Here is a 24785-nt window from a genome sequence, read left to right on the forward strand (position 1 = left end):
AAAAAACATTTTTTTGTTCATTTGACAGTGAACGAAATTTTTCGTAAGCTTTGTCAACATTTAGCGATACGGACCTGAGTTAATTTGACATCTCTAACGTAAAAACAGGAGAAGGAGAATAAGTTTCGTTAAGTGAAAATGTACGAGAAATTATACCTTGAAAAATGAAATAAATAATTGATTTTAAAATGAAATTTCATGAAAATTGTATCCTTTTTTCGACCAAATTTAACGAAATATCAATATCTTTATTCAAAATCAAATGTATAAAGTATTATTCTATTATTACTCATAAAATTTCTCAACTATTAAAATAATGGCTCTTATAATAAAATCAAGATCCAGTATAAAACGAAGATGATTTTACCATTCACGTATTAAAAATTTAAGAAATTTCGTTATGTCTGTTTTGTAATTGAAGGTCTCGTATTATGTTATTTACATTAAAATTCTATAAGTTTTTTTCCATTTTCCTTTTATTTTTAAACTTTATCATTAGTTTTGAAGGAGATGTTAGCACTTTAATTTTAATTCAAAACGTTCAAGCTTTGCGTTTGAGGGTGAATATTGAACGAAATTTAAATACGATTCACAGATTTTATAGGAAATTTTCCAGATTTATACCGATATTTGACAGTAATAACTTTTATTTGATCAGTAATTCAACAAAATTGAAATATATATCGACACGTTAATTCAACTTCAAAGTCGTGCGCCTTATTCTTAAATCACTATCCTACTCATCACAATTTGTAAAAAATTGTAGAAAACATACCACTCTTATTTTTAAATTTAACAGTTTCTTTTTTTTGACAGTTAACTGAACGAAATTTAAGTTTCAAATCGACACGTTGATTTAAAATTATTGCTATGCTTCCTGTTGGAAATAAAAAATACACTTAAGTGCTTTTAATTGCAACACTTTTAATAGAAAATTACTGTCGACGGTTCTAGATGTTTAGCTTCAATACAGGAGATTAGAATAACTACGTATTCAAGCGAGGAAGTATAATTTAAATAATAATGAATTAGTTAATTGAATGGTTGCAATCATTTGATAGTTATTTGAAATAAATGAGACATTCTATTTCATTTAGTTTCCAATTTAATTTATTTGATCTTCTTCAAATATTATACTGTAGTCTGTACTCTTATACAAGAATTTAAATTTTACAATTATTTAAAAGAAACAATGAAAAATGTTTTATGTAAATTAGTAACTACAATCTCTTGTTTAAATATTTGGACAATTTTTTTTACAAAGTCTTCATTAAAAATAAAGGCCATTAAGGCAGTGTTACAAGGTTTAGATAACAAAATAGCATTTTTGAACACCACTGTCCATTTATGGCCATGCTCCAAGCTCTTAATATTTTAAACAAAATATCAGAATCGTTAAGTGAATTGATCCCAAAGTGCTTCTACCCTGGGAAAGCCATCCAATCCGAATTAATTTCTAATTTATGCAGAACATTTCAGGCTATTTCAGATTGAAAGGTATATTACTCCAAAAGCTTTAGATAAAGTCTCGAGAGACTAGTGAATGTTATTATTGTCTGAAAATAGTCTGTGTTATATCTAAATTCGTTGGAAACTCTTTCATCTCAATGGGTTTCAGTTGTAGAGCAATTTGAATAAAAAGTCTGCCACAAATTGCCTCAAAATCAACCCACACGAATCTTTTAGTCATTCTCCATGGCAGCCACGATAAAAATGTATTACAAATTGCCCTCTAAATTGTCTACACACAGAAATTGAGTAGAAGTTCATTTTTTCGAGATTATCTTAACAACTATCACGGACAACTACTTGTCGAATCGTTTCACTGCTTCCGTTGGAGAATTCAAATGTAGTCTTTCTTGTGGAAATTGCTTTTTTATTTTTTTTTTCAAGAAATTCAAATTGAAAAATTTCAATTTCTCCAAAAACTTAACGAAAATTTCCTATGGCTGAGAAGAAAGTTTGGAATAGGTGGAAATTCTTTGGAATTTGATTGTCGGAAAAATGCCAAACATGGAGCATGTGTAGATAAGATGTGGAGGGTGGATGGGGTGATTGTGAAAAAAAAAACGTATCCTGGATGGTGTGTGTGGCCCCCAAAAACACGCCTTCGCAACCCCTTTACACGCCCCTTGGAAAAAATGTCGCGGAAAAACGCCCTTGTGCGCCTTTTTTTTTCCTTCCCATGTTTCCAACTGCTCACCCATGAATATGTGGAAAAACTCCACATGGCTGCTTGAGGGTGGAAACATCCCTCTTTTCTACTCTAAGTACACTTCCGACGGTGAATTTTTCCTCTATGGACGACATTTTTTCGTTGACTTTTCCATAACCACTTTTTTTTGTAAACTTTCGTTAAGTGCCATGTTGGGGAATTTCCCGCCAAAACATCCGAGTGGAATTAATATCTCTGTCTGTAGGAGAATTTTTAATGCAATTTCCTAGCTATGAAAAATTAAGAGGGTGACTCAACCTTGTTGAAAAAAAAAGTCTCGTGACACAATTTCCATTAATTACCATTTTGGGAATTAGAACGAAATGTGAGATACTTCGACGAAGCGAGATGTTTGGGTTGAAAGAAAGAGACCAAGAGGGTGCGGGAAATTAATGAAAATCGAGCATGGAAAGAGGGGTTGAAAAGTTGGGGAAAAGTCAGTTGAATGAAATGCGGTGGAAATTAAAGGGGAACTGTAATTATGAAGTAGCTTAGTGGCAAAAATTTCAACATAAAGCGCACAATAATTTCTCAAATGGGTGAGGCGTACGCCAAAGCACAAATTAGTACGGAAAAGTCCACGGGGTGAAGGCGAAATGAAGACTTTAAGTGATGATAAATATTATCGGAAAAAAGGTAGACTTCCACCATCATCGTATTACCAATTATTGGCAGCGTTTGTTTTCATTCTTCAACTTTATCCGCCACCTTCTTCCCGCGGGGGAAATTTTCATTCTTTCACACATATAGCAATAATTACATGGCATAAGAAAAACTGTTGAGAGAATCGGAAGAAGGGGCAAATAACCTTTAAATTTCTCAGCACACCACATACCATCAATTTTTGTCTCTTTTTGGTCATCATTGGGAATTCATGAGACATTTGGTTGTGATTACTACATTAGTATTCACATCAAATAACTCCCGGATAGTTGAATTTCTATAGTACATGGAAATGCCTCAACTTCCTCCAAAAAAAAATATATATATATAGATATATAAGAACTTTCATCTCATTTGAATTTAACTTCTTGTATATTTTGCAAACTGCGCGCAACTTTTTTACTTGACCTTTTGGCAGGACGAAGTAGTTTTTCTTTTCTCAATTGCTTCTCTTAAGTGCGGTTAAAAAGTTTCAGCAAGTGTCTTGCAAATCAATTTTTTTCTGTTGATCTTGCTTCTTTCAAGTTACCATACTTTGTTCAAAGAAAATCTCAAAAGAAAGTTCAAAGATTTATTTGAATACGTGCTTTTTTTATTTAAAATGCTGCGTAAGAACAATAATGTTTCATTAAGACAAAAACCTTTGAGTTACATTCGCTACTTTTGAATAAAAATTGTATTTGTTTAACGTTTAATCTTAGAATTATTGATAAGTTTACGCATTTCTAAATATTTTCCGCTAAATTACAATGAAATTAAAATTGTTTCAACATTTCTAATAAAGATAGAACGAAATTCCTATTTTTTTTACTATTTATAATTTTTAACCTGTTTTGAATTTTTGATATTATTTTTTTTAATTAAATATCTTTATTTTATATAAAAGTACTTTGAATATATCTTAGGGATTTAGATTCTCTTCTTGCAGATATCAATATCTTCTTGATTTAACTAGAATATTATGCGTAATAATGAAGATTAAAACTTAACGAAAGTATAATATTTTCTAAAAGATCCATTAAGGAATAGATATTGACTACAATAATTTTCTTACTCTATTTGGCTTCAGTTGATATTGAGATTTTACAAGCTGTTATCTCCATAATTCATTAATAAATATTAATATTAAATCCGAAAGACGGAAAGGAAATATTGAAAAAAATACATTGTTATTCAGAGGTACCTTTAAAAGAATTACTTAAAATTTGAGGTGAATTTAAAAAAAAGATTATAATGAATAAATAGAAGAATAAATTAAGTTTACATACAGTTTCTTCAGAGAAGCATATCTGGTTTTAGCTGAGATCAATATTTTGCAAAATACAATTCTTTAATGCCTTAAATTTAGGTTCATAATGGAAATTGAGTTAAACTTAACGAAATTTGTAAACTTTCTATGAAACACCTAACACAATGGTTTTGAGTTAGATACAATTTCTTCTATAAAAATACTTCCCAATTCCTTAATAAAAAGCACGCATTACAAAGAAGTAAAACTTAACGAAAGTTCAAAATTTCAAACTAATGCTGAAAGAAATACATTTAGGTAAAATCTAATTTCTCAAAAGAAATTCTGTCATTTAACTTTTGTTTAGCTTGCAATTAAGCAAAGTAGTATCTGTATTTGCGATCAGCAAAGGAATTTCATCTCAAGCATGAAAAAAAGATTGAGGATATCAAAAGGCAGACGGACCCGAAGCTAAAACAGAGATCTTAAAACCAGAGAGAGACATTTAATCATTCAGCAAACTATTATTACATGTTGGAATATCTTCTTAAGACTACATTAAAATAGCCGATGAAAATATTTATGACCAATCTGTAAGTCGTTTGGTGTACCATCCCTTTTTTCCTTTTCGACTTGAAAAAAATTAAAAAATGGGTTGAAAGAGCAATGGATGTGCTTCTTAGTCAGTGAATTCCACCTCGAAACCGCCACTATCTCAGCGATTTTTCTCAGAAATACATGCTGAAATCATTCCTTTCAGAATTGCTTTTAACGTTCTTATTTTTTTTTGGTGTGTAACAGACTCAAAGAGTCTTCGGCAGTGATATGGGGGAATTGGAGTTCTTGAGAGAGTTGCCAGAACATCACCAGGGAGAAAAAATGACTCGGAAAACGCCCATCTCGACCCTTTTTGCCTGGGTAACTTTTGAAACATGGTCGAAGCCAAGAATTGTTGGTTAGATGGCTCTTTTTTTGCTCAAATTGCATGCCCCTTGGTGTTGAATCGGAAGAAGGTGGGTGAGATATTGATTTCAATATATATGGAGAGAAGGTACCATCAAACACCTTCATTGTATGTCTTTCAATTGCTCCTCCAGTTTTTTTTTTGCTTCTTCATCTACAACCCAACTCTGTAATTATGCACTTACCGTGTGGACTTCTTGTAGTGCTGAACACAATCGAGCACCCTGTGTTGAGTATATTGCAAGTATTGCGACACTCGCAATTTACTCAACAATCCAAACAGGTTCTGTGACAAATTGTTTAATTTAATTACACCACCCGGGAAAAGACTTGTTGGTGTGTAATGTGAAAAATACTGACACGATACGATATTAATTCCCATGATATCTAATTAATTTCAGGTACAATTTCTTGTTGTTTTATTTTGTTTTTTTTTTTCTTTCTGGAAAAAGAGAAATGCTGCGCTTTGACCGTTCGGTTTTAAATTTCCTATGCAAGCATATCGCACATTTGTAAAAGAAGGGACAAAACCAATTTTGTACACATTTTCAGAAGACCCAATGACATTATTACACTTTTTAGTTAAAATATATGCTTTCAATAAATTTTCAAAGTTCTTACAAAAAATATAAAACTCAAAAATTTCATTAATATTTGTTTTTTCTTTTAAATAATGATTTACAATATTAATTTGTTAAATTCGAAGTATGTATAATACTATTCTTTACTATTTCTATTTTACAAGAGCTAATGGACTTAATTTTACCAAAAGAAAATATATTTTCCCTCTCAAATGAGAGCCAAGAAATTGTAAAAGATATTTTAATACTTTCAAGCATTCTTCCGCATGAGGGCACTGTTTTCTACCGTAGATGGCGCTCTCAACTGTAATCAGCTTTCGAATTGTTAAAAAAATTAAAACATTACTTTTTCATTTTTTCTAATTTTTCTATCTTCACAATTTCTGAAAGCCACAACTTAGCGAGCAGAGTTAGCTAAAAAAAAGTAGCGTTTTCAGCATATTACTGCTAAATCGATCAGCAAAAATATTTTGGCGAGTCAGCAGTTCTCGAACGAAAAATCCTAACCAAATATATGGAAATGACACTGCCTCGCGAGTGTCATTTTAAGATTATCAGAATTCAGCTGAAAATACATACGTTTTCAGCTAAATTGAAATCGACTAGCATTTGGTGCTCGTTAGGAATTGACAAATTTTTAGTCGAGTTTAAATTTTGTACTTGTGCTAAGTTTAAGTGGATTTCGATCTGAATGCTAAATGGTTAATTTATTAGGCAAACAATTGAGAGAACAAATTTAATTAGGTACTCAGCGATTATTTTATTAATCTTATTGGGAGATTCGTTCATTTTATATTATACATGTAGTGAAAAAATTTTCCATTTCATTGCGAAATGCTTGAGGGCGTAATTCTTTTTTTAATGGAGATATTTCTTTTGTGACTTTATATTTTTCTTAATTAGTGGCAGTTAAATTCAACTCTTTATGTCGGAACATGTTTTTATACATCCCTCCAGGTAATCAGAGATACAGCAACTGAAAGAGTCAATTTATAGTTTTTCACATTTTAATTTATCATTGCAACTGTATTATACAAGTCGAAAAATTCATCGTAATTTTTAGTACAATCGTAAGTATACTAAATCAAATATTGAAATTAATTTTTAATTTTTTCTTTAAACAAAGAAACAGTTTTCTATATTTGTACTAAATGTACTAAACTTATATCTGAGTATACTAAAATGATCGTGTTATATTTTCAATGATACCAACCTATAAAATACTTTGTTTTAATTTAGGTTCAAATGGCTTAAATATAAAGCATAATTAGAATAAAAATCGAAAATAGCATAAAATCTGGTTTGCTCTTTCCATTGCAATTGTGCGATATATCCAAAGTGAATTTAGAGTTTCCCAAAAACGAGTTCCCATCCACATCAACAGAAATTCTATACATATTTATGTGTCGTTTTTATTATCAGCATTTAGCATTTACTGATTAAATATTTTTCCCATAAGATATTTACACTCACAGCGCGACATTACAAGGTGAAACTCGTTTCTTGTTGATGTGTTAAAGATATTTTTCTTCCAACTTTATCGCGCCATGTTAAGCGGTTTGGAAAAAAGAGTTGGGTTAAAAAAGAGAGGCACTCGGAGCTTCAGGGAGTTTGAATTAAATAAATTGCCAAGAAGAATTTCTTGTGGTAAATTGCCAATTTTTATTTTATGCCTTTTGAAGAGAGTCGCCCCTTTTGCCTGGCCCCCAGAGTCCCATGATTCTATGGCTTGAAGCAGCACAAGAGAGGGCATGTGATACCCAACAAAAGCCCCAAGATATTCACTATATTTGGTGCCTGGAAGATTCACAAACTGCCACAGCATACGCTAAATTCCTAGTATCCAATTTGGGAAGCCATCCCAATCATTTTTGTTTTATTCTCAAACTTATCTTCCATCCCGCCAGAATCTTTCGGCATTAACCGTCTGATTGATCTCCCTAGCAAGAAGAACGTCCAAGAGCAATCCCCCAAAATTTTGTAACCAACATCTTTCAAAAACCCAAAATTCAGAGAATATTATGAAAAATATTTCATTTTTAGCCCAGATATGACCATTCCTTTCTGGATGGTGCAAGGAGCACCGCATTGGAAGTCACTGTCAATTTATGGTGTAGTTGGGTTAAAAGAAAATGATATTCTAAGTTGAAATACTAGGAAAAGCATTAACAGCACATTCAACCCATATGAAGTCTTCTCTCTTGCCTCGTTTTTTGCTGCTCTCCTCCTTTTTCTCTTCCCATACAATAAAATATCACATTCAACTGACCGTCTCTGTGCCTATGGATAAAGAAAATATCTCAAGATGCTTCTTTTTATGCCTTCTTTTGACTTCTTTTTTTCTTCCTGCTGAATTTCTCTTCATGTTGGAGTTTATAAACAACTCACACACCATTTGATTCCCAAGCACACATCTTCTATGGCACTGCCACTATCAGTGATGGGTATATTCTTGACCCCACAGCAATTGTCTACAGCACTGAGGGACTCTCTGTGGCACAGGAAATTGCCATAAAACTGACTAAAGACAATTAAAAGTTGAGAAAATCAAAGATTAAATGAGATTTTCATGATTAGAGCTAATTTAGGAATCACGTTTCCGTTGTTGATATGAGAAACACGAATGAAACATTGGTCATTAATCTTAAAAAGCATTAAAAAATCTTAAGTGGATGTTTGTTGTAGGAAAGTTAGGGACATAAAAATATTACATCTGGATTTTACGAGCAAAGTGCAAGGGATTCGCAACACTGAAAGAAAAATTGTTGTTAGTTACAAGTTGAGGTTGTTAGTTTAATTACTAGCAATGACTTTTAAAATTCTTTCGTAACCCGTTAGCTGATTTTCAAAAGCAAGTTTGGGAAGAAGATAAAATAACCAAAATAGTCAGAATTGAAAAAAAAACAATTGTTTCTATTGTTGATATCTGAAACACGAATGAAACATTGGTTATTACAATAAAAGTGCATAAAAAATACATTAATTCCGCTTGTTGTAGTGAATTTTGAAAAATATTTTTTTATCGTACAAATTACAGTTCTAATTCTAAAATCGAAAACAATTTTCAAATTTCTTTTTAAATGTAAAAAAAGAGAAACTAAAATAAAGAAACAATTGTGTAAAATAACTTTCAATGAATAATATGGCAAAATTAAATTATTACAGTCAGGTAAGTGTAAATTTAAAACTAATTTTAAAAATAATAAAATGTATTAACGAGTTGTTGTAGTAACTAGTTATAACAGTTATCACTATTGACTTTCAACCTTTTTTCCTCAACAGCAATTTATTGTTGAATTTTAGTTATAAGATGCAGTAAAAATTAAAATAATAAAATATATTTCGTTTTTTTTTTTAATGCATTATGATGCATCGTTTGCAACACATACAATGCACTTAGAACAATTTCATTTTAGAGAGACAATTTTTATATAGAACCTGCTTTTTGAAGTTTTTTTTTAAAGAAAATTTGGGCAGAATAATGTTTAATGTTTACGTTTAGGACATTTTTAGACCGAAAGAATAGTTTTCTAGTCTTTGTTTAGTATTGTAGTTATAACTGATGACTATTTTTAGCCAGTTATCAATATTTATTAATATAGTAAGATGGGGTAACCGGATCGTTTTCCGAAGAGTGCTACTTAAACGCTTGATTTTGGACTGATGAAATTCTTTTTTACTTCTTCTAAATCCATAGAATTATTCACTGTTTCATTCAGAAACATAATATAAAAAGAATTATCAAAAATATTAAAGAAAGTTTATAAAATAGTGATAATACTGAAATAAGTCAGCATGCACTAACTGGGTCGCCTTTTCGCTAATTCACTTTTAATTAAACCTTTGGATTTAAAAAACTTTTTTCACAAGAAAAAAAAACAATAAATGTTTTCAATCAACCAGCTGTCATTAGCGAAAATATCACTGCTAGAAAATTTTTAGTGAAAAATCTAGCTGGCACAAGATTGAAATGAGTCGATTACACTCAGTTATTTAATGGATAAAAATATTATTTTTGCTTTTTTTCAAACTTAAATGGTTATATTATGTTACTGTAGAGACTATATTACGGAAATAAATATAAAAATATTATTTTAAGTGGATTAGTCATAAACGATCCAGATAGCGAAGCGCCCAGATTAGCACACTTGACTATAGTTAAATTTTTAAAATAGTTATCAATAGAATTTGGGTAATTGAAATTTGTTCGTTCGGAAATAGTATGAGAGGTGTTGAGTTTTTAAACTAATTTTGATTAGTATTAAAATTATTTTAATATCATTCAGGACAATTTCAGATCAAGTAAAAATATTTGCATTATTTTCTCTGCATGTTGATAACAAAGTTTAATTAATAATTAGCGTCAACGAGTCATCATTAATCAGTTACAAGAAAATCCATATTTGTAGTATTATTTTAAGCTTGAATATTTAAATTTGTTGTTTAACTGTAGTTGCAAATTGTAGTTATACAATGTTGATGTTGTCAACAATGTCGGAACTATATTTTACTCAGTCCTTGAAGTAAATATGGACAAAACTAAAATGTTTAGTAAACTAAATGGTTAAAAATAAAATCACCAGTGAAAAATAGTTGAGGTGTTTTTGTTAAATGTTGTAGTTTGAGTTGTAATTTTACTACTATGAAATCAATCTTTTCCTGTTTTGTTTGTAACATTAATTGAACATAAACCTTACTTATTTTACAACAACAAATAAATTGTCTGATATTTTAAACTCCTTTACTAATTTTTATATTTAAATATGTGAAATACCTAATAGACTACAACAATGTTGTTCAACTGATGAAGAACTAGATGATTCAATCAGGAAATTAATCCAAAACATACGAGAATTGAAATTTTTCTGAGTGAACCGAATTTAAGGAAGTGTTTTATCCCTTAAGAAAGCAAACAAAAAGATGAAATTCTTCGCTAATTGATCCAAATGTGTGAGTTTAACGAACGACAATGGAAGGATGCTGAGCCATTGTCCCAATCCTCATCATCGCCCATTCATCGTTGGACTGAACAAAGAACTTTTTTTTATTTGAGACACCTGCAGCTCTTTTAAATACCCACTATTCTTCCATCATCTGATCTCACCTCGTGTCATTTATCTCTTCCATTCATTAACAATTCATATTAAAATAAAAATCTCTTAATTTATGCATCAAAATTGGTCGTGGAGTTATCTTGGTTGGAGCCACTGTTTGGCAATTTTTACTGGCTTCCAAAATGGAATGGACTTGCAGTGGAATTCGATGGGTGGAAAAGAAATCGGCACGTTTGATATATTAGTGATGCTTGAAATACTTGTGAATTCTTATGATATGAATTTTTGTCTTCTAGCGCATACCTCTGGAAGAATTTCAAAATTTGTCGCTCTCCTCTGAACTCTGGAGAGGATGAAATTGCCATGGAATGGGACACTGGAATTTGTTCTCTTGTAGCAATTTCCCTCAATTTTCTACAACTTTCCAGAGTCATTTGTTTTTTTCGCAAAATAACAGTTAAATATTAGAAATAAATTGTCTTCTCCACAGGAAAAATATTTTTATGAGTGCAAATAAATTCTTAGTCGTTATTGATTGCAGCTTTTATTATTCTTTTATGGAACTCGTTAGGAAATAATATAAATATGCTGAGAAAAATGGGAATAGTATTTTTAACAATTTCTTCTTGAATTGTTTAGCAAATTTATAAGAATAAAAATATATATTAACGATATATACTTTTTAGAGATGTCTATCTTAACAAAATTACACACTATACCTAAACGTTGGGATCATTTTATTAATCGTACTTTACGTAATCTAAATCGAACTTATTAGGGTTATTTTAGCGGCGAATTAGGTTTTGAAACAAAGAACAGATCTAGAAGATTCAATAACTAATTTGCAGTTTTTCTTTTGGAAAACTAGAAGGAGAAGATACGCTACCTTTGTACGACTCAAGCTTCGGACAACTCAAGATTCGGACAACTCATTTTTTATGTTAGTAATGGATTTGATCCTTAGCTCTTTTTAGGTAGTTTGAGACTTAGGACTTCCTATTAAAATTTAATGTCACTGTGTTATCACACTTGCACATTAAAATTTTAATATGATTCACATTAATTGTCGCTGGTGAGAGTCCAAATGTGTAATTTGTTTGCTTGAATCATTTTATATTCAAAATTTGATCTATTTGTTGATAAAAAGGTAGACTTGGCCCGCAAAATTTGATATAAATTGATTTATAGCATTAATGCGAAAAATTAATGCGATTTTCTCTTTAATTTTTTAATGTGAAAAATATTTATGCTTTAGGTAAATTTAAACTTATTTTTGCAGGCCAAGCCCACTTTTTTGTCAATAAATAGAAAAACCCCAAATATTAAGTGACTCAAAGACACAAATAACATATTTGGACGCTCACAAACGACAATTAATGCTAATCACATTAAAATTTTAATGTGCAAGTGTGATAACGCCGATAGAATGGGCCAAATTCATTAAAACTTATTAAAAAAAAACTAAGTTGTTCGAAGCTCCAGTCGTCCGAAGGTAAAGCCTTTCCCCTATTTTTCAAAAACTTTAAAATTTATTTCTACAACAATTATGCTATAAGGTCTAGTTCACACATAATTTAAAAAAAAAACTTATTTTAACTGTTTAACAGCAAAGAGAGACTGCAACAAAATAAACAAATTTAAACTAAAACTGTTTATATTATCTAGTTTTTTTAACATTAAATTTAAAAAAAAAAATAAAGAAGAAAATGTAATAGTTTTTTAGGGCACAATACAAATGAGCAATAAAAATTTAGAAATTAATATGCAAATTTTTGGAAGAGGGAAAATAAAGAAGTTTTTCGTTTCACCTGCAACCGTGCTGAAATAATTTTACAAAGATTTATGTTTTTTTTTTTCAATCAAAATTATTTTTGGTTTTTTATTTTTTTAAGCAAATTTCATTGTTCAAAGAATTTTCACCAAATTTTAGAAAAATATCCATTATTTATTAAAATAATGTGGTTTCATAAACGTACGATTATTTTTACAGCCCTACATATAGAAGAAAAATTCATAATTAAGCTTTTGGCTGTTGAAATTCATTTCATGGGATTCAGACCTAAGGCTTAGCCATATGGCCTATCTTTTTAATTTTTTAACAGGCAAGGTTTTTTGGTAAATTTTGACTTTAGGTTGGATTATAATGATACCTGATTTTTTACATTCAGAAAAACTAATAAAAAATTGGATATTATTTAGGAAATTACGAGCTAGGCTAAATCTTTAGTCTGAAGACCGCTTTACGGTAGAATTTACTTTAATAAGATCTTATCCTAATTAAATTTACCAAATTGATACCATTCTTAAAAAAATCAAAAATAAGTAATAAATTTGATAAAAATTGTATAGTAAGGTCTGTATTCAATTTACTATCACATTATCTCAAAAGGATAATTTTATTAAGCAGTTTCTTTAGATTGAAAAATATTAAAATATTCAGATCTAAGACCATACAATATGGCTTAGCTTTCTAAAAGGTGCATCCTGAACTTCTCATCAATCAAGTTTTTTTGAAATAATTTATTAGATTCCAAAAAAATTAGGATTTTGAAATCTTCAAGAACTGGGCTAAATTTTTAGTCTGAATACGGTTTTATAAATAAAATAAATATTTATTATTTTCAGGGTTTAGACAATCAAAAATTAATTTTCAATAATTTTCTCTCGCAGTAAAATTTGAAAAAATATAGGGTAAAGTGGTACAAGTTGGACAGTGGTACAATTTGGAATTTGGACAGGGCTTTTTGTCTTGATAAATTTAGTACTTCATTTTTATAATATATTTTTAAAGCCTTAGTTTTATAATTTGGTTTCTTGTGCTTAAAAAACAAATTTTGTACTGTATTTATCAAGAAAAAAGCCATGTCCAACTTGTACCGGCGAATTGTCCAACTTGTAACACTAATTCCAAATTATATCACTTTACCCTAGACCACTTCTGAATTGGAGCGAAGTATAATTTTTTCTTTTCAAAATTATATTTTTTTGCAAACTTATCACTCAATTTTGAAAAATTGGATTCCATTCTAATTTAGTTTACAGAATGAAACAAAGACCTTCCATAATATAAATTATTCAAAATTTTAATCAAAAACAACAATTGCAGGTTATTATGATAACTTGTGCATTTAAATCATCAGAAACCATAGAATCTCCCTAGAGTTTACAGAATCGAGGTCATGATTATTTTACTTGTTTTGTCCAATAATTGAATTACTAAAGTTATTCACAGAACTTTGCAGACAACAGAGAGAGAAATTCTCTATGTGCATGGAGGAATATAATGTAATTGTGCCACTCCTCAAATGCCAAATCTAATGCGATTTCACTGGTGAATTTGTACGAGAAAAGAGCTGTGCCTTAGGGGCATTTGTTATTTTATCTACATGTTGTGTACACACGCATTTTTTTCTCCTTCAGCATAATTATGATGCATGTTTTCGGTGGATGAAAAAAAAATGAATGAAGAATCATGGCAGAAAATTTTTATTCTGTACTCTCCCATATCAGAATCTCTTCACGCAACCCAGCACGACACAGAGTGATATGTTACAGGACGGCGCCAGTGATGGTCAACCGTGTTAATGCGGGCAGGGTGTGTAGGACACACGACTAGTTAATTAGGGTTTTTTTTTTTTGGGTTAATTGTAACTTGGGTTCTCACAGTTCAAAAAAAAATAGAGAGAGAAATAAAATATGATTTGAAAATGGATTGTAATTGAAATGAGAAAAGATCATTTACCTTCATCATCCCATTGAGCTATCTTCAGTCCGAATATCATCACTGGCCCGCGTTGTCTCAGGCACCACTATTAATCACTTCACTTTTACTCGAAAACGATCTACGAGAGTAAATTATGGAAAAATCCATTAAATTCATCTATTGTGCCTCTCTTGTTCGCCGCTTTTTTCATCTCAACATTCTTACTTTATGTTCGGTTTTTTTTTTCGGACAAAAGCAGTATTTTACTGGTTTTTTGTTCGGTGCTTGGTTTTTTTTTCTTCTGTCCATCGTGAATGTTTAAAGACCAGTTAGAGATCACTTTTGTTGGGCGAACATGTTAGTGAAGAGTAAGAGAGAGATCGGAGTAAGAAAAAAAAGCCGGACTGACTCAAGATAGAGAAATAATGTGAACAAGAGAGTTGAGGAAAAAAAAACGGGCCGATACCGATAGAGACACACGATAAATTGTTCACTGTTTGCAGAGTGAGAGCCTAATGCCTTAGTCGATTTGTAGTTTTGAGTCTGCAAATCTGTGTTGGCGCGATTGATTAGCGACAAGTCAGTGCATTTAGTTCTATGCTTAACTCAATTTTTTCTTTTTTCTTTTTTTTTTTCAAAATTGAAAAATAGAATGGAGGGGAGAATGGTTTACTTGAAAAAAAAAAAAACTTTGCGATAGAGATCCTTGAAAAGTGGATGTGTTGTAAGAAGAAAACATGATGGCTGTAGTCGTCAACAGATATTTTTTGAAACAGGTTTCACCACAAAACTCGATTCACTCTTTTATAGTTATTTTAACACACGTTGTGCGTTCACACACCACAAGAGGCATTAAAAATATGGTGAATGTTTTTCTTCATCTCTCGCGGCCTGGTATGCCCTGGTGCTGTCCTCATCATCGTGTCGTTTCCATCATGATGCGGACTTTTTAGTAGAAGAGAGAGGCTTAACCGGAGGAAGGCGCAAAAACCGATCTAGCGAAGTACACAAAACCCGAGGATGATGTGACGAGGCAACAAACACTCACTACAAGTTCCTCACAGAGAGTGACGTTCTTTTCCAAGTTCTTGTTTTTTTTCTCTCATGTTGTGTTCCTTAGTTTCCTCAACATCACCTTTCGACGTTTCGAATGATAATGCGACTGTATGTGTTGGCTGGTTTGTGATGAAGTACCCTCGAAGAAAGCGCGCTCCGTTATGAGACTTGCTCAAAACACCACAATCATCTAAAACGACGTCGACGAGATACTGTTCCCGTGAATGCCAATTCCGGTCGACCGCACCAAAGAAAAACACAACCGTCAACTCCGCCTTTAGCTACGTCTGCGCATTTTAATAAAAATTGCCTGCACGATGGATATTGTAGAAAAAAATATATAAAGAGGGACGCACACATCCATCTCACTCTGGCACATGTGCCAAAATTGACATTCCATCCCTGTCACACCCCAAAAATTGCACCGCAGACGTGTGCGTTGCGACGCCCCGACGCATTTTTTCACTCGCTCACCCAGAAGAAAAATTCACAGGAGTTTTTTTTACCGGCATAGCTCTGTCTCACTCTAACTCCTTAGCCGAAGGGTGAGAGATCACTGGCTCCGCCCCACCACCCCGCAAAATCCATATCTTTTACCTTCCCGACAAGTCTTCGGTGCTGCACGTCGATGTTTTTCGCCCGATACCCTTGTCAACATATACCGAATATCGTCTATCGGGTGAAAAAATGCGCTTACAACTGAATTCTGCCAACAGCGCCATCTACCTTACACTTGAAATAACACAGGAACTTGGAACTCTACCGGTTATAAGACTTCGCCGGCAAAATATTCACAACACATTGAGTGCGCCCCGACTAAAATGAAACCTTAATTCTGTTCCCAACCGCATCGGTAACAGTTTGTTTTCAATACCCCTATCGTTGACGTAGATGGCGCCACTATGTCTACATCGTAATATTATCAGTTTGCTTTTATCTTCCAAACCCCCGGTCCCCAATGCATCAAAGAATTAATGGAAGTGCACTTCAGATGTCCTTATCGATAGTTCCAATTATAAATACTCAACTAAATGGTCAGTCAAAAGAACCCAACCTCGCTCCCCAGTAAAACGACATCCAATTACGTTCATATGAAATATTTATATTCCTATTTTTGTATAAAGCAAAAAAACCCTCGAGTATTTCCTCATATGTGAAAAATTGCGTCGATTGAGAAGTACGGTAAGAGAATTTTCCTTTTCATCCACCTCATCAATACACCATTCCCTCCTCAATAGCTATATGCCTTTCAGTTTGAAGCAATCAAACAAGGCGCACATCCCGGATACACAAGAATAGAGGAGATAGACATGAATCCACTAAAAAAAAAGAGAAGAAAATGTAATTTTCTTCCATCTCCAGTTCGATTTTCTACCCCTCTCCACCCTCAATCTCCAAAGCTACCCGTCAAAGAGGAAGAGCAAGTGAATATTCCATCAGTTTTGTTATGTCGGAATATCCCTATGAGTTTGACTCGATTTTATCCCGATCCACCCTCTCACGTATATTTGTAGTATAATTTTAGAATATTTTATCATGGCATATATAAAATTTGACGAATGGTTTTGCCTCACTGCGATACAATCTTCAATTCAACCCCTTACAGAGGCACCCACATCTTCTTCTCCAGAGTGGGTTTCTGTCACCCTCTGAAACACTCTCTGGTGAGTGATTTGGTGGTAGATTTTCCTATTGGATCTCGTTTGTGCAGCACACAATTGATTTCCCACTCAAGACATATTCCATGATTCACACAAAAACCGACAGAAAAATTCACAAGGGGTATTTGTCCTTCAATTACCTCAGCAAATACCAAACGTTTCAAGTTGAATTGCAAAACATAAAATGAAATATTTTTTGAATCATCTATTCTACAGCACGGGTTATATAAAAAATTTGAGGATTCTATAGTGATGGGTTGGAATCTCATATTTAGCATACGATTTAGTTCAAAGCCTGTGAAAACTGAACTCAGTTTTCAATAAGAATTTACGAATTTAGTGATGGGATTGTAAAAATCCTAAAAAGATATAAATTCCTCATAAGAATATATTTTTAATTCGACCGACTTTAGTTCCAAAAAAACCTGCATAACTCTTAATTAGAATAGGTTGAAAATGAGTATCGCACACATAAAACTTTGGAATTAATATAATTTGTTCTGAAGAGAAATCCGAAAAAGTTAAAATAACATTTCGGAAAAGTTTATTTTACTATGCAGTATATTGACCCGAAATCGGTGTAAATATGACGCTTTTCAGGTGTATTAGGAGTTGAAGTTACCCTTTTTCATGTTAATTTTACATTTATAAAGGTGTAAAATTAACATTAAAAATGTTGATATATTTTTACACCTAAAAAGTGTTAAAGTTATGAAGAAAAAAAGTTAATCGAACCCTTCTTTTCTCGGTGTAGTACCTAACTCGTGACTTTGCATCCCTTTGAACCCTCAGTTTTCGTAAGCTTTTTTTTTTAACTCTGCTGGAATTGCGGACGGTCCAGTGACCATAAGGGTAAAGGAGACTGGGGTAAAAAGTCACAAATTGAAAATTTGAAAATTCAGTATCTTCCTACACTGAGTGAGTGAGAGAAATACGAAAAAATTAAAATAACATTCCGGAAATGTTTATTTTACCCTGTAGTGTTTATCCGAAAACGGTGTAAATACCCAAAGAGGATTTTCTGACCAATTCGAAAATTTGACAAAATATTGTCGAAATACGCTCGACAGACTCAGAGATTTCGATTTAATTTCGTCGATTTGGCCAAGGTTTGCTTATTGGGTATTATCCTTTTTAGGTGTATTATGGGTTAAAGTTACCCTTCTTTCATGTTGATTTTACCCTTAAAAGCTGTAAAATTAACATTAAAAAATGTTGATATATTTTTACACCCAAAAAATGTTAAAGTTATGACGAAAAAAAGTTAATCGCAGCCTCTTTTTTTCTCACTGTAGATAAAAGAGACAGCGCAGCGGCTTAAAATTTTTTCCATAGATGGCCTCCATAGACCTTCTTCAAAGTCGTAAGTTTCTTAGAATTCGAACAAGGTATTCAGAAAATAAAAAAAATATTGAAATTTTTAGCCCTATTTTTGAAATGTTTTCCTTACAACAGGTATCAATTTTGACCTACTTATTTTCCAAAATTAATGCACTGGTAAGTATTTCCTAAATAATTTGGATTCTTTGAATACGAAACCACTATCTATTTTAGAATTTTACAAAGATTCTTTTCTCCAGAAATCCTTTTATTAAAAATGATTACTTGGGGTAAAATGCTATGGAGTAAAAAGTAACAAAGACCGAAGCAATTTCTGATGTCTCACGGTGAGAAGAAACGTAATTTTCGCGTCTCGCCGCTTTTTGGTTGCATTGGTCAAACGATTAGCAGTCTCTTGTGTGTTTTTTTTTTCGAAAATAGCTTGAAAGATATAAGTTCACTCTGTGCGAACCATCCCTACATTGCCCTAGAGAGGTAGGAGTTGTCGAGATAGAAGTTAACTTTAATAGGTTAATTTTTGAAATCAGAATAACCGTACTTGGTCTTCTCGTAAGCGAGATTGTCGAGAATGTTCTATTGAACGTTTGGACTGGTGTGATTAGTATATGATAGAACATTTTCCGGTGATCGTTTGTGGGAATGGAATCACCTCAAGATTAAAACACATTTTTAATCTTCCCCAGAGCTTTCGGTCCGGATATGGACCTACTTCAGTGGTCGACTAAACTATGTTTCTTGATTTCTTGAGGATAGTTAGTCTTATTTACAATAACATAAATCATCACTATCCAGGAACTATCAGTTGGGACGATTTTTTTTTAAAAATATTTTCTCTACATTGTGATCTAATTTTCTAATTTTTGATTTGCGCTTCTAATAGAGTAGAAAGCTCTGGGGAAGATTAAAAAAGTGTTTCAATTTTAAGGTGGCTCCATTCCCACTGGCGATTACCGGAAAATCTTCAATCATTATCAAGAATACTTTTTGCCCTAAACAAGAGACTGTCAGTCTAATGACCTGAGAAATCAAATGCAGTGAAGCCCAATGTAGGCAATTCGAAAACCTTCAATTTACCATTAAAAAAAAAATCTGGTGACTTGAAAAAGCTTCGAACTCAAAGAGGAAGCAATATATTCATTCCGCTTTTTTACAGCTTGTTATCGTTCTGCTGGAGCTTAAACGGTATAATATATCAACTTCCTATCTTCGGCAACCCTTAATATTTATTTATTTTGATATACCGGGCATTTGCTGCCATCATTATGCCTAACGCACAATAACGTTTGTTTGGTAAGCATGTTTTCGAAACTGCCTATGAGAAGTGAGCGAGATGACTAGATCTAGACTAGAAAGATTCCTTTCACTTTTCTTGAAATTTCAAAAACTTATTTACAAAACAAATAATATTTTGAGTTAGGGCATTATGTCCAGCGCACAATAACTTTTATTTAGTAAACATGTTTTTGACATTTCAATGAGAGTGAGTGAGATCTAAATCTATAGTCATCTCGTTCACTCTCACAGACTGTTTCGAAAACATGTTTACAAAACAAAAGTTATTGTGCGTTAGGCAATACTCAGTTTACAATTTTTTATTCGATTTACGATGTGTATGAGAAAATTGTCCTTTCAGACGCTACAATCATTTACATCGTGCCGGACTCGAACTCACAACATAATTGTGACGTGACAGTAGAGTCGGGTGTCACACAACGCCAAAGAGTCGAACGCTTTTACTAATTTTGCACTACGGTACGGACTCCTCTTGGTAAACTCCATTAAAAAAATCATTATTCCAAGCGTATTTCCTATTCCTTCTAACCCTTTCTCTACCTGACAACACCCAGAATCATGATTTTTTTGGTTTTTTCAAAATATCCCGTCAAATAATTTCGTCAGATATCTTTCAGATTTCTGCAGAAAATATCTACACTTCTGTTGAAAATCTGCCGATGAATCGGTAGACATTCCTACGAATTTTATTTGGGCTTGGGACAAAATTCGTCAGAAATATTTGCAGATTTTCTGACGAATCCTGGTGCATACTCTGACGAATTTCTGTAGATATTTTGCCGATTTTCTGTAGATTTTTCTACATTCCAGAGTTTCCAGACAGCTGTGTCTGAAAAGATGGAATATTTTTCACTGAAGTTTGCAAAATTCAATAGAGTTATTATTGGTGATATCACTTATATAAAATAAAGAATTCTGCGACGCTGTGTTATAAGTAGAGAATAGTGAAGTAAAAACTTTAAGCAGAGTGTCGACCTAAATTTCTTTTTTTGTTTTTGTATCATTTCATGGGCGATTTTTAAAAAATTAGTATTTTTGTCTTGAATCTTTTTACTGATCTAAAATATTTAATCGGTAATACTTGTTAAGCAGAGCATACCATCTTCTTTGTAACTGCTGCAGTTTCTTGATAAATCAACAATATTTTTGTTGAGAAAATAGAGACTATGCAGATTTTTTATGCAGAAATTCTGCCGAGAATCTGCAGATTTTCGGAAGAATTTCTGCCGAAAATCTACAGATTTTCTCTGAATGTACTAGAATATACCGTTACAATTCAAAAAACCTCCGAGTAAAATCGGCAGGTAGAGCAATGATTTGACGGGATGCCCAAGCTTTTTAACTGATGATCGAAAAATTTATTACTTTAAGTTTAAATCTTTGGAAGTCAAAGTTCAACCGCACAAGATGGCTAATTTTTAAACTGATTTGCTTATATAATAGGTTTTTTGAAAGGCCTTGAAAATTCCAATACGTCTAGATTGGTCCCATTCACTAATGAAACCGTAAAACATCGGTATTTTCGGACATTACATTTATTTGTTGTTTTTTTCTGAATAGATGACATGTCCCTGGACCTCAGCTCAGAATAGACCTTACGAGAAGAAATGTCGAAAATCCCTAGGTGAGACCAAAGCCAGGAATTGATTGTAATATAAGAAATTGTAATAATGGTAGTTACTAATGTTATCTGGTTACACTCCTAAATATGATTTTAGACGCTATTTCCGTTCGGCCATCGCCGTCTTACTCTCGATTTCAAGATCATCAATGAAACGGTGATGTCCATTTAAAAGAGAGCAAAATTGTTTCCACTGTGAGAGTGAACGTAGGTAAGTATAGTTATGGGTTAGGTTTCTGTTAGGTTAGGTTTTCCATCTCAAGCAAAATTAAGCCTGTTTAATACGGGTATCATTTTATGTAAGATATTATAGGGGAAAGTGCCCATGCTTGATTTTACAATATATATGTGACTCATCGCAACCATATTTTAAAAACTACAAAGGGGCCAGTTTTTAAAATATATTGCGGCGTCACATTTATTGAGAAACATTAGAAAAATTTAGTCATTACGAAGCTTCCAATGGTATCAAACGTGGGCACTTTCCCCTAAGTTTAGTAAAAGTTTTGTTAGGAACATTGCAATGAAATTTCATCATCAAAAAACTTCCTGTACGAAAAAATTTGACAGTTGCAGTTGGAGTACCTTGTCACAAAACCTCCCTCAGACTTTTCCTGTGATGTTTCAGCAAAAAGGAGGCACCATGTAGGGACTTTACGAGAGCACCCAATTTCAACCTTATGTACAACGGATATGCTCTCTCGGAGAGAGAAGACTATGTGGAATATTCCTCATGTCAGTGTAGTTGAAGTTTGGTGAGGGTAAAAAAAAGGTCGATATGCCACCCTCCTTCGATCTCGTTTTGTCCCTTCTCTCAGGAGTACCACGTAAGGATACGTCATATGTGTATGTGAGAGAGAGTTTCTGGTATGAAGGAGGCCCGTATGTGGATTGACGAAAGGACTAGGGGTGGGTGCCTCTTTTTTTCACCACCTCCACCTAACTTGCCTGTGCATGTGTGTGTATGGAAAGAGTTGCTGTTGCTAGGTAACACCCCCTATAATGGATTTCTCTATGACATTCGAATTCTACACGTGGGTAAGCCGTATGTGGAATGTGTGTACGAACAGTCAGTACACTCATTCTAATAATTTATCAGCTACACACAAAAAATTGGTTATGCATAAGGAATTCTTGATATTCTTTTTCTGCCTTCTTCTTCCACCCAGTTCAAAAAAAAAAAAAAACACGACAAGACTGAGAGAAAATAACGCATATGACGATGTTTTTCCTTGAACTGAGAGGGTTTGAGGGTGTAACACCCCAAAAAAAAGGGGGAACGACAGGGGATGAGTTTTCTGATAGAAACGCGATATACTCCTTTTTTCGTTTATCATTCGATATGTGTGTAACGTGGCGCAGAGACATGAGGGAAATACATAAATCAAAATCAACAATCAATAAATTTTCATGGTATAATCGAGAAAATGATGCAAAGAATATCTCGAAAGCACGAGACATTGCGGAGTCCGAATTAACAAACTTCGAATAACATTCACAGTGAAGTTATCTCAGTGACAAGATAAATGTTTTGCCAAATCACCCCACAAGATTGATGACATTCTCAAGACAGCCAAAACTAACATAAAACGCTAAAACGCATTTCCCCAAAACCAAACCAAATGTGCCCCATACCAGGGCATGAGCGATATTAAAAGTTGAATGTGAATTGTACTAATCACCCTGTACTATTACGATAAAATGCCAAAACAACCCCCGGAGCGGCGGGAGAATGAAGAAAAAAGAGCGCGCGCGGAATAATTAGGTCTTCGAACTCTTGCGAATGACCTAGAATTAAGAGTACGAGAGAGTGAGAGGGAGAAATGCCGACGTGGATGGGGAAGTTCGTCTGGGAAAATCTTGAATGAAAATGAAAATTAAGTAGGGGAAGAGCGATGGTGTGAAAATTCTTTTCCCTCATTCATTATGTACTCAAACAAAAGGCGCTCAAAGGAAAAGTCTCACAGAGTTTGTATGTGTGGTGGTATGTGAAGGAAAAATGTCTTAAATGGGGGAGGACATTTCCACCAACATATTCTGTTTAATGCGACAAGGAAAGATTTTTAAGATGTGTGTCTCATCAGGTTGCCAGAAGGTCTTGAAAGTTTCGCAATATACGTAACTTCACTTTCTCTCATATTGTTTTCGAATTGGGAACAACGTATGAATTTCGGAAATGAGTATACATTGAAAAATAATCACAAGATTACGATATAATTAATTATGGAAAACTAATCGATCGATATGGATGACCATTGAACATTTGTAATTTAATTTGTAATTTATTAATAATTGAAAGAATAATCCATTAAAAATTATTATTAAGGATATAACAAATATTAAGTTATTATAAAGAATCTATTTGGGATTTAATTATTCTTAAAATCTGATATAATTTCTGGATAGATATTATTCAGTTATATAAGGTTGCGCAATCGATTGCTCAACTTTTTGGATGAAATTCGTAACAGCACTACACTACATAACCAAACTTATCAGAAATTAACTGAAATCCATTAAGACATGCCGAATAAGTTTTTTTATTATTCATCATTCATTAATTTAGGATTTAGATTATGTGGTTTGGAATTTCGAAATAATTAACACTATGCATTGTTCAAACAATACAGATAAATAAGTTTATGTTCAGTATATTTTCATGATTTTGGTTTTAGGGTAGAAACATATTGACAATAAAATGCTCGCCGGAGCCTCACCGTATTTCGTTAATTTACGCATTTTCATTGCAATTCTTACGCAAATTTTCCATTACTATATTACCTTATCTCATACTCGGTGGCAATAGGTGAAAATAATATAAGGAAATTGAGGAAATAAAACGAAAACTCGATAAACGGTGAGCAAGAAAAAACTACGATTAATTTCTCTTACATTTCTTTTTCAATTTTCTTATATTATTTTCACCTATTGCCACCGAGAATGAGATAAGGTAATCTGGTAATGGAAAATTTGCGTAAAAATTGCATTAAAAATACGTAAATTAACGAAATACGGTAAGAATTTTACTGTCAATGTGATTCTGCCCTTAGCTGAGTTTTTTTAATCAATTCCAGCATCTGTGTTATTAATTCTTAAATTCACTTTTAAAATCTATCTAGTGCCTTACTCAAATTTAACTGGTTAACATCGACTAAAGTCCCTATGCGATAATCTGAATTCCACAACCAAGTCCATAAGTTTATCCGAAAAGTCTAATTTTTTTCAAATAATTTAGTTCGAAAATTAATTTTCAATGCTGCCGTGTTCTTGCAATGGGTCTTATATTGGCAGACAAATCTCCTAATCTTAACTACAGTAGACTCTTCACTAGAATTCGGCGCTTTTAAAATTAAACTACTTTTTAATTCTGGCGGCAGTAAAATTTGAAAAAAGTTTATCGACGTTT

At 32.6% G+C, this 24785-nt stretch overlaps 1 long non-coding RNA gene across 2 annotated transcripts in view; it reads right to left on the reverse strand.

Moving 5' to 3' along the window:
- The window catches only part of LOC129804295 (uncharacterized), a 63511-nt gene extending 47647 nt beyond the window's left edge, over positions 1-15864 (reverse strand). Inside the window, exons 1-2 of one of the 2 annotated variants that reach the window (XR_008751970.1) lie at positions 14633-15864; positions 14447-14546 (exon numbers count right to left, since the gene is read on the reverse strand). This is a non-coding gene — a long non-coding RNA (uncharacterized LOC129804295). Of the gene's footprint in view, positions 1-14446 lie in introns of both variants that reach the window. The other variant, XR_008751969.1, reaches the window with a different exon arrangement.
- Between the last annotated feature and the right edge of the window lie 8921 nt (positions 15865-24785).

The sequence above is a fragment of the Phlebotomus papatasi genome, chromosome 2, assembly GCF_024763615.1.
Source record: "Phlebotomus papatasi isolate M1 chromosome 2, Ppap_2.1, whole genome shotgun sequence".
In the NCBI taxonomy this organism is placed as follows: Eukaryota; Metazoa; Arthropoda; class Insecta; order Diptera; family Psychodidae; genus Phlebotomus; species Phlebotomus papatasi.